At 42.3% G+C, this 13,448-nt stretch overlaps 1 protein-coding gene across 4 annotated transcripts in view; it reads left to right on the forward strand.

The window, feature by feature from the left end:
- Positions 1–3,808: 3,808 nt before the first annotated feature.
- The window catches only part of SYT3 (synaptotagmin 3), a 475,850-nt gene continuing 466,210 nt past the window's right edge, over positions 3,809–13,448 (forward strand). For 3 of the 4 annotated variants that reach the window (XM_063942589.1, XM_063942592.1, XM_063942591.1), the window contains exon 1: positions 3,809–4,114. The gene's annotated coding sequence lies outside the window, so the exon portion shown is untranslated. Of the gene's footprint in view, positions 4,115–4,548; positions 4,641–13,448 lie in introns of those variants that run through there. The other variant, XM_063942590.1, reaches the window with a different exon arrangement.

Below are 13,448 nucleotides of genomic sequence, written 5' to 3' on the forward strand. Positions count from 1 at the left end.
GGTGGGGGTGTGACTACTGATATAGTGTTGGGGTCTGTGCAGTCTGGTCTGGCTAGCACCATGGAGGGCATAGCTACCCACCTACGTATCTATGGTTTATTTTTGTGTTACAAGCCAATTAACCTACCAGTATATATTTGGATTGTGACAGTAGGAAACCCATGCAAGTATCGGGAGAATATACAAACTCCACACAGGGCCGTGGTGGGAATCAAACCCATGACCTTAGTGCTGTAAGGCAGTAATGCTAACCATTACACCATCTGTAGACCTGTTAGTGGTGGCAGTCCAAGCCACATGGGAATCTTTCCCTCAGAACATTTAAAAAATAAATTTATATAATGCTGTCCTATGACTAAACTCATCACACACTATACTACCCTAACCCTGCACCCGCTCCCTGCATGCACTATACTACCCCTAACCCTGCACCCGCTCCCCGCATACACTATACTACCCCTGCAACCGCTCCCTGCACACACTAAACTACCGCTAACCCTGCACCCACTCCCCACACACACTATACTACCCCTGCACCCGCTCCCTGCACACACTAAACTACCGCTAACCCTGCACCCGCTCCCTGGACACACTATACTACCCCTGCATCCGCTCCCTGCACACACTAAACTACCGCTAACCCTGCACCTGCTCCCCGCACACACTACACTACCCCTGCACCCGCTCCCCGCACACACTATACTACCCTAACCCTGCACCCGCTCCCTGCATGCACTATACTACCCCTATCCCTGCACCTGCTCCCCGCACACACTATACTACCCCTGCAACCGCTCCCTGCACACACTATACTACTCTAACCCTGCACCCGCTCCCTGCATGCACTATACTACCCCTAACCCTGCACCCGCTCCCCGCACACACTATACTACCCTTGCAACCGCTCCCTGCACACACTATACTACCCTAACCCTGCACCCGCTCCCTGTATGCACTATACTACCCCTAACCCTGCACCCGCTCCCCGCACACACTATACTACCCTGCAACCGCTCCCTGCACACACTAAACTACTGCTAACCCTGCACCCACTCCCCAAACACACTACACTACCCCTAACACTGCACCGACTCCCTGCACACACTACACTACTGCTAACCCTGCACCCGCTCCCCAAACACAGTATACTATCGCTAACCCTGCACACACTCCCTGCACACACTACACTACCGCTAACCCTGCCCCCGCTCCCTAAACACACTATACTATCGCTAACCCTGCACCCTCTCCCCGCACACACTACCCATTACCCTGCATCCGCTCCCCACACATACTACCTATTACCCTGCACCCGCTCCCCACACATACTACCCATTACCCTGCATCCGCTCCCTGCACACACTGCCCCCAACCCAGCATCCTCTCTTTGCAAACACTAGGGACTTTTTGGTGTGAGAGGGAGCAACAACTCCTCCTCTTGTATATAAACAGGGGCTTCTTTGGAGTGTGATGCGGTGGGTGGAGGGACACCCCTCTTGAATATAGTGTACAAAGGGGCAATTTGTAGGGGTGCCCTGGACATACAGGGCTTTTCCCCTTTAATCTGATGGTGCTCTCAAGGCAATGCCACGCACCCCACACACCCCCTACCCCCCACTTCCAGATCCAGGGTACCTACTACCTCCCTCCTCCCGTCCCACGGTCCCAGCTACAAAAAATAGCCACCTCCTCATCCCTGGATGCCGGGTATCTGAGTAGGTTCATCATGGGCTGCAGCCGCAAATAGCATGTGCCACTAGGCCACGCTCCCTTGTCATAGTCCACTTCCCCTTGCCCTCTCGGTGACTGGCAGATGACATCACTGGGAGGCGGAGCTTAAATACTCATAACTGAGAGGCGTGGCTTGAGTACAGGGGGTGGGGCTACATCCCAGAATTTACAGTAGTGCACTATACGTGCCTTGGTGGCCCCCCGAATCTGCACAAGAAGGGTGTGATGCTGGAGGGGACGGGTCTGGCGCTGTAGGCTGCAGTAGTAGGAAATTTGTTTTTCCTGTCTACAGCAGCATGGACATCTATGGGTGGATGCAGTGGGCCTACTTTGGAGAGTGGGCCTGGAGCTGCAGCTCCATCAGCCTCATGGTTAATCCGGCCCTGGCGCCGACACTAAGGACGTGGCTGCGTCCATCTCTGAATAAAGGCCAGAATTTTTAACAGTGGTTAGTATTTGTTGTGTAACCATAAATATCAATATCTGCACCCAAATAATAGCAAAATATTACTCAATACCAATTTAATGCATGAAATATAATTTTTTGCATCTTAACATCACAACAATTTTCATTGTTAGTAAAATTCAGTAATGTATGTTTGTGACTGAGATCTCTGCATTTTCTATTATAATGTACAGTATTGTGTGATGGAAATCTCTTTTTCTCTTTTGCTGGCCTGTTTGCAGTGTGCTTGGGGAATTTTGTATGTTTTTTTTCTTGTCTAGATTAACCCCTCCCTCACATGTACCTGTGATTGGCCTATACATTGATTTGAGTAACTACCTTTTTATGTATCACTGTCCTGAGAGCCATGGACTTTTTGAGGGTCCTTCCAGGAGTGTTAGCTTTCAATTTAGAAATACAAAAACATGTGAGCCAAAGTAGGTGCTATTATCATGTTGCGTAGGACCACCAAAGCAGAGATGCCTTGGAGTGGCTGGGAGCTTACCACATTTTTGCAAATGTAAGTAACTGAGATCTCTGCATTTCCTATAATTATGTAGGCCAGGGTGTAAATCTCTTTTGCTGGGCCATTGCAGTGTGGTGGGACATGTTTGTTTCTTCTTGCCTAGAGGTACTGTATGTGTAATAAATAATCAGGGGTTGATGCAAGGTTACACGTAGCTGTGTTTTGTGGACAGATCTTGTGGTAATTAGTATTGCACGTAGTCTGTGGAACGGTGTACTAATCTATAGGCAACCATAGGCCATTCAGAGTTGTATGCATATCAGTCACATCTTCACTCACAGCTGGATGAGTGTAAATCGGAGGCAATTGGACCTTTGCACACAGGATAAGTGACATGAGAGCGAGTTGTCAGCAGGTAGGCAGAATGCAGGCTATGCTGAGTCAAGCGACAGTGGTCTCATTTTAGGTGGATCTCTTTTATCAGGTATAGGAATTGTGCAAATGCAAGCCACAGTACTAGTGATGGCCACTACTTCAGCACGTAGATGAATAGAGGCTTAAATGAATGCATCTCTGCAAATGGACAAAGAGACACATTTATTTCTCAGCAATTGCCACTGATTTACATCCAACTCTGAATAAGCACTCCCCTCTCGCACAGACCTGATATAAACCAATAGCAATTAAGTTTTCTATTTGAAGTGTCTGGTGCCTTAGTAGGTTTATTTGCAAGAGTGCTATAGGTCACTCCACATTGGACATACTGTACAATATACTGACCCGCATCATGGAGCACAATGTACTGTAGTACAGTACAGTACTTGTGTTAAATCCACCGAGCATTCCACAGATTTTAGACATTTAAAATAGAGGGTTTTTTTTTTTTTGTAACAATTGTCGTCTGTAATACAACCATACTCGGCGATGGCACAGCACATACAAGTGCTAATAGGTTATTTTCATCTAAATTGAACAGTGCAGCTAAGCAGGTGCTATTGCCTTCTGGATTATGTCTGAGTATTTTCCTATTTCTGACAGTCAGTTTCAGAAGGATCCTGGCTGCCATCTATCTGCTGTATAGCACACAGAAGAGTAAGTGAATTCCAGGACAGGCTTCGCTCCCTCTCAGCATGCAGTAGTAATGAGAGGCAGGGAAGCGAGGAGAGAGAGATAGAAAGAGAGAGAGAAGGAGAGAGAGAGAGAGAGAGAGAGAGAGAGACAGATACAGATTTACTCAGGCTTTGCTAAGCCAAGATTGGGAGCTAGCACATCCATCCAGGAATAAGATCCAGAAGCTTGTGACCCAAAAGCTCGTCTAGATCCACAACTAGAGTATGACAGAGAGGGAGGGACAGTGAGGCTGGAAGGGCTGTGACTCGGCGAATTGTAACAGGAAGGGGATGAATGATTTTTTTTCCTTCACCCAGATCTGCTAGAGTCCTGCCTCATTGAAAGAATGCAAGCTCAGGCAGGTAAGAATCTACCGCAAACACTGTCAATGTCTGATGTCATGTTTATCTCTGTCTATAGCCAATGCATGGGGTATCCAGCTCTTGGTAGAGGTAGGGCAGAAAGCTCCCACCCCCCTTTCTGGGGAAGATGCCTGTGGGGGTTTCTAGCAAGAGACACTGTAATTTGAGATCCTGGCACAGCCATGCCCATAGCCCAACAAGCTTAGTATCTACAGAAGATATAAGTAAGAATGTATTATTTTCCCTTTTTTCCCCCTCTTCATTGCATTTGTTTTGATAACAATAGAACAGCAATTGCATGCTGTGCCAACAGTGGTCTAATTCAATTAGGATGTAAATCAAAGCAGGAGCCCACAGACAATACATGTGTACCAGGAGCTGGCATAGCAGCTGTGTATCCATGCAATCTGCAAATCCTCTCTCCAGCACACACTCCAGGCTGCCTTTCAGGTGCAGGAGCTGTCTGCCTTCTTCCCAGCGTCTGGGATACCTAGGAGAGGAATAATCCTTACTTCCACTGAGAGAGGTACAACAGCACAAAGGTTATGCTTGGCAGTTCAATGGGAATTACCATATCACTGGCATCAAGCTGTTTATTTTTGTATTGTTCTTACTGAGGGGCAATACAGGGGGACATCTGTGCTGCATCCTACCCATGCTGATTAGGATACCACCTACAGTATATTCCCCGTTTGATGATCCATTGCTGCAAGAGAACATGTCTGTGGATGAAGTCATATGTAATGATGTGACCTAAATTTTAAGAGCCTGTTGCCCTAGAATAATGCTGAAAAAGACAGGATGCAGGAATATTTTAGACCCCGTTCATCTGATACTGCACAATAATAACACATGGCACAGAAGCTGTAGACTATGTCAGCGGGGGACGGGGGGAGGGGGTGTATATTGTCTTAATATGCCCACCAGAGCAGGTAAGGTTATGCCACTACTGACCTACTAATTGCTGGCTGGACCTTATAAAGGGGGTTTACATGTGTGTGGCTGCGCTGTCTATTTACTACAGAGAGCATTGGCAAATAGGCTTTTCAGTTTTCTGATATCTAATCATTGGCTTTAGTTATGTATTCATCTAATAATGCAAAATAGTATTGTCATATCATATGCAATTGTTGATTTATGAGGGACAGCAAGAAAAAATATCAATGTGAATTTAATATAATATAAGCAATCAATAAATCAGACAACACATTACAAAGGTGCAAAGATTATCTGCATAACATTGCACTGCAAATATTTTTTATGTCTTGTTATTTTCTTATATTATGAGAAACTGTCAACTTGGATGTAAAATATTGTGTGTTCTCCCCACTCAGACTCACCAGTTTCAGCATTTCATATTTTGGTGCAGTGATTGCAGTCGTTTTGCCATCTGCTAATATTCTGACAATAAAGTACAGTCGGAGTTATAAGAGTATCTTAGTGTAATGACTTTTACCTACTGCATACTGTACCTGGTGTGTGTATTTTGCTCCGGCTTTTACTAGCGTTTGTGCTGATCTGATTACTGTCATAACAGATTGCTGTCCATGGTGCTGACATGTTAGTTACTGTAGCCAGACTAGGCATGCACTCTAGCCCAAATCACTGCAGGCTACCACAGCTGGGCTTGCTGCCTCTGCTTGGAATGTTTTGCAACAGAGATTGCTGATATCACCTGTAGGATTGTGCCAGTGAGCATGTTTTCATCTAGTCTGCATATCCCCCACAACTTGTAGCCCTAGCATAATCCTAGCCACTCTTAATAGCCTCTTGTGCTTGATATTACTTCCCATTTTATCTAAAAGCCAATGGAAAAGACCATTTTGGCTGCATATTTGGTACACTTTATCATATTGTCTAGATTGACAAATACATCAGCCAATGATGTTTACTCTTTTTTAATATACTATATAATGCTACTCTTTAAGAATATCCATTAAATGGCTGCTGTCAGTAGTAGATGCCAATAATATATTCTTACTATCCCACCATCAAAATAATATGAAATGTGTTTTTTAAGAATAATCGACTCATCATTCCTTCTCTTTGGTATGCTATCGGGCACAAATGGTATATATACTAATGTTTTTTTGTCATTCAGCAAGGTTAATCGGAATGAGTAATGATGTTTGGGATTCTGGAATAATTAATGAACATACTGAGGAATTATTATTCCAGGAAAATTTGGACAGATGTGTTTTGTTTCAGTCGTGTGTAGATTTTTTGTTTTATATTGCATGCCTTGTGTCTGGAGATACCTCGTTCACTATGTTCTGGCTTTACAAATAGATTTACTTTTTTCTATTTTAATTGTGCTATTCAGTGTTTTAGTTTCAACTCTCTGTAAAACATTTGTAGTCGTTAACCACTTACCGCAGTAGAAGACACAGCAGCACCAGTAATTAAGACGGTTTTAATGTGTTTTTGAGTGTGTACAGTATTTTTGTTATTTATACTGGATATGATGAAAAATAAAGTTTTGTCTGTTTAGCGTGTTAATAATGAGAAGGAAGAAATGGATGGATTTGAGACATGTATACACGGGTAACTGTAGAACTGTTCAATAGCAAATACATTGAATCTAGTAACCATCTAATGCCTATAATAGAAGACAGTGTTAATAAAATTACTTTGTTTCTCAAAATCATATACTATAATTAATATTCAAAGTGTTTGTAGAGAAGGACTTTGCTGAGAAGTATTGATTATAAAAACATGTCAACGTATATAAATATTTGCATGTTTAATAGTGAAAAGCTGGATTTTGCTTCATTATAGCAATCACTTTTTAAATAAACATTCCTTTAGATAAGAGCAACAGTAGTCAGCAACACCAAGGATTTTATTGCTAAGCTCAAGTATTATCACAGCAATACTACTTCATAGTCAACAGAGACCATTGAGAAAAGATCCTGAACTCACCAGGATGCCAAAAAGATTTTGAAATGCTAAAATTCTATCAAATACACACACTATATAAATATAAAGAACATCTGTCACATAAATGTAAAAATTAGTCATAAAACAGCTCTACAACCAATACGGTTATCGGGTTTACCATATAAATTAATGATCCCACATTTTGCAGCTAGAAAGATAGATATACATACCATTTACAGATGGCACGGATTACCATAATTGGCCTTAATAAAATTGCTGCACTCCAAATATGGAGCGTGCTGAGACCATTTTATCCACCCTTTCTCCCTTTGAGTTCCTGATGAAATATAGACTAGAGAGTGTGTAGTCTATATTTATCTTATTAGAAATCTATACATAAATAATATATAAATAGTCTAAGTTTTGGTACAATAAAGATTTCAAGTTGCAGATTACAGTGAAAATAATAATAATAATAATTATTATTATTATTATTATTATTAAGGGTTCAGTATGATTTACCGGTGGCCGGTATGCTGGCCATCTATATACCTACAGCAGCATCCCAGCCGACAGTACGCTGGAGGTGGGGCGAGCAAAAAGAGCCCCCTTGCGGGCTCGCTGCGCTTGCCACGCTGCTGGCTCGGGGGCTCGCTGCGCTTGCCACAGGTTCTATTCCCGCTCTATGGTTGTCGCGGACACCCACAAGTGGGACTTTTACTGTAGCGCCGGTGTTCTGGCTGGTGGCATTGTCAGCTGTCAGGATTCCAGCGTCGATATCCTGACCGCCGGGATCCCGACAGTCAGCAAATTAAACGTATACCCCAATTAAAAATGGAATCTTCTGAGAGATGTTTTGTTAGGTCAACCTCCTAACACTGAAGGATTTAATTTTTTATCCTATTTATTGATTCAGTTAATTATGTGAGTGAGGGGACATTGGGTCTGTGTTCTATTACGTGTGGTCTGGCTGTGTATGTGGAGCTTGACATTACATTGCTTGGAAAACAATAAAGCACAAAATGACTCCTGATAAAAATATAGGATGAAAGACTGCCCCCTCTTGAAGGTGCAAAATTCAAAATTTTTCAAAGAGTGGAAGTGGCGTATTCCCTATTGCTTTATCATCCATCAGCCAACCTGGGCTTCTGCCTATGGCCTGCTGGACTGGGGAGCCTGGATTACCATAATTTTTGTTTTTGACAAAGGAGGAAGGAAAGACCACCAAACTAACATGTTGCCTAGAGCCCCATGGAATCTTAATCCTGTTTTGGTGCTCAATTCCACACAGCAGGAAACGCCCCTAAGAAAACCTATCCCATTTCAATACTCACAGTCTGCAAAAAATAAGTCATGTTTTTGAACATTTGTACAAAATGTGGAGATTGCTCAGTACTTTCCAAGAGGCATCCTCACTTTGATCAACTCTGCCTCCTGGAAGTTTTTGTACCTCCACAAATGCCACCATTCTACTTCGCAAACCTTAGGGGGGAATTAAATTATAGACAAAGGGTGCGAATAGCCGTTGCCACTGCTGGACGAATACGCACCCATTGCCTATCTAGCCGAATACGGAAGTCACACAAAAGTGCTTGCTTCCCTGATTCATCCAGGAATTGAATTCCCCCTGAGTGCTTTGGTAGAATCTAGGTGCATTTGTATAAAGTACACTGTGGAGACACATGTGATTTTGCACTGCAGTGCATATCTGATGTATTTCACTTAATTCCAATGTAGGTAGACATGTTATTGCTCTAACTAGTATTCATGACAATAAAGTTTGTCAGTTCAGAGGCTACAATAACAATATCCATGAAAGGCCCGTCATGTGAAGTCATAGCTTTTATGCTACTTTGCTTAAGCAAACAAAATGGCTACCTCCCATACGTGCAGCTTGAAGCTGCTTATTTTACTTCTTGCCCTAAAGTGGCCATACATTCTAGAGTTATAGCTCTAATTTAAATTAGCACTGGCCCATGCATTAAAAGATAGAGTGCTTAGGTTTTAAAAATATGATGTGAATGAGACACATGAGGCCTGATTCAGATCACGACGTAGGAGTAATGGTGCAGAGCGGGGGAAGGGGGTAGTGGGTACTAATTACTCAGTCCGGGCTGCTGGAGGGGCCTGGCGTGGTCCCAGATCCACTGACATCCCCCCGAGTATACCTATACTAAAGGCCATCACTGTCTTCCCAGTAATATCTTCGGGAATGCACCATCATCCTAAATATCACTGGGAAGATGGTGCTGGCCGATGAGGTGCACCCACAATTAGTAAGCTATGCCTCCTGTTTATTACTGGGACCTGGTGAGGCTTTTAACGCCCCTGCGTAGGAGTTTCACATGTCACAAAGCGATCTTCGGTGCTTTGCACATGTGCCGTACAGGTCCTGCGTCATTGGCTGCACTACGGCTGTCGACCAACCACATCTGAATCAGGATTAGGTGAGACAGTTGTGTTGTTCACTCCTAACCATGCCACAACTCTATAGTGTTAGTGTGATTATAAAGGAGATGTGGTACTGGAGTTATATATAGTGTTAGTGTGATTATAAAGGAGATGTGGTTCTGGAGTTATATATAGTGTTAGTGTGATTATAAAGGAGATGTGGTACTGAAGTTATATATAGTGTTAGTGTGATTATAAAGGAGATGTGGTACTGGAGTTATATATAGTGTTAGTGTGATTATAAAGGAGATGTGGTACTGGAGTTATATATAGTGTTAGTGTGATTATAAAGGAGATGTGGTTCTGGAGTTATATATAGTGTTAGTGTGATTATAAAGGAGATGTGGTACTGAAGTTATATATAGTGTTAGTGTGATTATAAAGGAGATGTGGTACTGGAGTTATATATAGTGTTAGTGTGATTATAAAGGAGATGTGGTACTGGAGTTATATATAGTGTTAGTGTGATTATAAAGGAGATGTGGTACTGAAGTTATATATAGTGTTAGTGTGATTATAAAGGAGATGTGGTACTGGAGTTATATATAGTGTTAGTGTGATTATAAAGGAGATGTGGTACTGGAGTTATATATAGTGTTAGTGTGATTATAAAGGAGATGTGGTACTGGAGTTATATATAGTGTTAGTGTGATTATAAAGGAGATGTGGTACTGGAGTTATATATAGTGTTAGTGTGATTATAAAGGAGATGTGGTACTGAAGTTATATATAGTGTTAGTGTGATTATAAAGGAGATGTGGTACTGGAGTTATATATAGTGTTAGTGTGATTATAAAGGAGATGTGGTACTGGAGTTATATATAGTGTTAGTGTGATTATAAAGGAGATGTGGTACTGGAGTTATATATAGTGTTAGTGTGATTATAAAGGAGATGTGGTACTGGAGTTATATATAGTGTTAGTGTGATTATAAAGGAGATGTGGTACTGGAGTTATATATAGTGTTAGTGTGATTATAAAGGAGATGTGGTACTGGAGTTATATATAGTGTTAGTGTGATTATAAAGGAGATGTGGCACTGGAGTTACATTTCTAAAGTCTGTGAAGTCATATTCATTTTTGTGCCCTAGTTTGCATGGTACATTTAACTTCAAAACTATTTTAGAATGTTTGATTTGCTATATTTGTGGAGACCACATACACTGCAGTATTACTTATGCGTCTCTTCTTCTGACTGTTGCACATATTACTGTCTGCTATAGTTATAACTGCATTAAATTCTCAATCAGTCTCAGCATTTGAAATGCAGAGGGCATGATTCATTGAGACACACTTTGTTGCGTGCCTTTGCCTCATCCTTACTCAAAAAAGAGGACGTTGGCATTATGCAGAAATGCAGACAAAAGTAATTCATTTAGCAAGGAAAAAAATAAAAATAAAATTATATATATATATATATATATATATATATATATATATATGTATATATAGATAATATACAGGTTTCTATAGGCAACGCCTTCTGTAATTGATGTTGGCTACTGGGCACAAGCTCCGATGTGCATTTGGACACATTGCATCCTCATATGTGTTGCAGCATATCACCGGAAATGCCAGTTTTTGGAGATTAGACCACATTTCCCTGCTTGATACACCCTGCCCAAAGTGTGATGGGGCCAGTGTATTATGCTGCAGTAACTCTGTTCCCTCTGCTGTATTTCAGTGGTGGCAGTTGTGCCCCCTCTACATATTATACATATTTTATTTTGAGCTCATATAACTGTTATGTACTGTATTTTTGCTATCTTGTTTAGAAAAGGTTTACAGACAAACAATATGGAATCAATGGGCAGCAAAGTTGATCATGGGGCATGCGAATGCATGTTGGCTAATTTGTAGCAGAGCCGTCATCTAACACATTAACAATTTTCTTTCAAAGCCTTGAGGGGATATTTACTGTATATTGAGACCAGGTAAATAACGATAGACATGTAAGGGTTATACTGTATACATTAGATGTTGAATTCCAGACCGTATTCCAGAGCAAGGCCTCATCTATACCAGCAAGACTAGCCTTTGATGCCAGGGCCGCCAAGAAATCTTTTGGCTCAGGTACAGTGGTGTTTGGCCAAGATTGCGGGGTTGCCACCATGCCACGTTGTCAATACCGGGGGTCCCTCTGCTGATGTGGACATGGCTATACCATCCTGGGTATGACTCCTTGCCAGGACCGCAGACAGGCCTGTGACCTGGTGTTACATGCCCGCCCCTCTCAGAGTGCCCTATTTGCTACCCATCTCTCCCCATTCACATATATTTTGAGTTGGGAAATAATAACTAAGTAAACGATAGAATTATGTGATAAACAGATGGTGCTTTTCCCAATTAAGCATTCACTACAGATGCATTTTTGCCAATTTTGAACATGTTAGCATTACATTTACAGGCATTGGTCATGACACGTCACTTCTTACTGCACACTACATGATACTAATGGACAGTGGGGCTAATTCAGACCTGTTCACTAGCTTGGGTTTTTTTTTGCAGTCATGCGTTCGCATAGTCTCCGTCCATAGGGGAGCGTATTTTTGCTTTGCAAATGTGCGATAGCATGTGTAGCAGAGATGTACAAACACATCTTGTGCAGTCTCCTGCCAGCCCAGGACTTACTCAGCCGCTGCGATCACTTCAGCCTGTCCGGGACCAGAATTGACATCAGGAAGCCTCCATGCAAAAGCTTGGGAACGCCTGCGTTTTTCCAAACATTCACAGAAAATGGTCAGTTGCTAGCCACAAATGCCTTCTTCCTGTCAATCTCCTTGTGAACGCCCGTGCGAATGGACCCTTCGCACAAACCCATCGCTGAGCGGTGATCCACTTTATACCCGTGCGACGTGCCTGTGCATTGCGGTACATACGCATGTGCAGTTTAGACCTGATCGCCCGCTGGGCGAAAACGCAGCCTAGCGATTAGGTCTGAATTAGGCCCTTTGTGCAATATCTCCTTAGTATTCTTGCCAGCATACTATAGTGAAAAAAGTTGATTGTGTACCAGGAACTTATTGCACTCCAATTGGTTTTTTTTATAGCGACCACTGAGGCCAAGCAGACAGTGTGGCTCCTATACTGTATGTATTGTACAGCAGGCAGCAGTAGGTGGTATGTGCTAACCTTTTCACATTGGTGCACATTATAAAGCCGACACTGATTTCTCTCTTCTCATGCTGCGCCTGTGATTTAACAACAGTCTGCAGCTTCTGTAGCATTTTCTCATCATTACATCTGTCTCCCACAGGGCTTCCAGTTACTTAAAGGAGAACACATTTTCTTTTCAAATAAAAATGTTAGAGATAAAAGGGGACTTTTTTCCTTTGTATTTAATTGCCCCCCACCCCTACCTCCACCTCACCTGACTTGAGATGACTTACTATTATTTATTCTATCTTCCAGAGAGCAATACACTGTATGAGCTATTTTTTCTTCCAACTTAAACACATGCTGGAGAATTCATCAGACTTGTTTAAAACAATGTTGCAAATATAGTAATCTGGGGTCTATTTACTAAACCTTGGATGGAGTTAAAGTGGACGGAGATAAAGTACCAGCTAATCAGCTTGCAACTGTCATTTTTCAAACACAGCTTGTGACATGGCAGTTAGGAGCTGATTGACTGGTCCATCCACTTTATCTCTGTCTGAGGCTTAGTAAACACACCCCAGAGTGCTTTACTGGGTTCTTCTCTCCTATTGGCTGCAATAGATCTTCGCCAGCTGCCAGTACTAGTGCAAGACTGTAGTTAGCATACAATTTACTTCCATAAGGAAGAGAATTTTGCATACCTGTCCACGCGTGGAAGGGCACTGAAGGTACGATGGCAAAGAGTTAAGTCTCCAATGGTATTACATCGTCTACAGATGCTCAAAGTGGGCATTGCAGTCCTTGCACATTAATATGCATGGATGTACACCTGGGGAATCCATCTCTGAATCAGGCCTATAATGTTTTTGAAACTAATTTTCTTTTTTTTTAAGCATTTTCTTTA

Source organism: Pseudophryne corroboree, chromosome 10, assembly GCF_028390025.1.
Source record: "Pseudophryne corroboree isolate aPseCor3 chromosome 10, aPseCor3.hap2, whole genome shotgun sequence".
NCBI lineage: Eukaryota > Metazoa > Chordata > Amphibia > Anura > Myobatrachidae > Pseudophryne > Pseudophryne corroboree.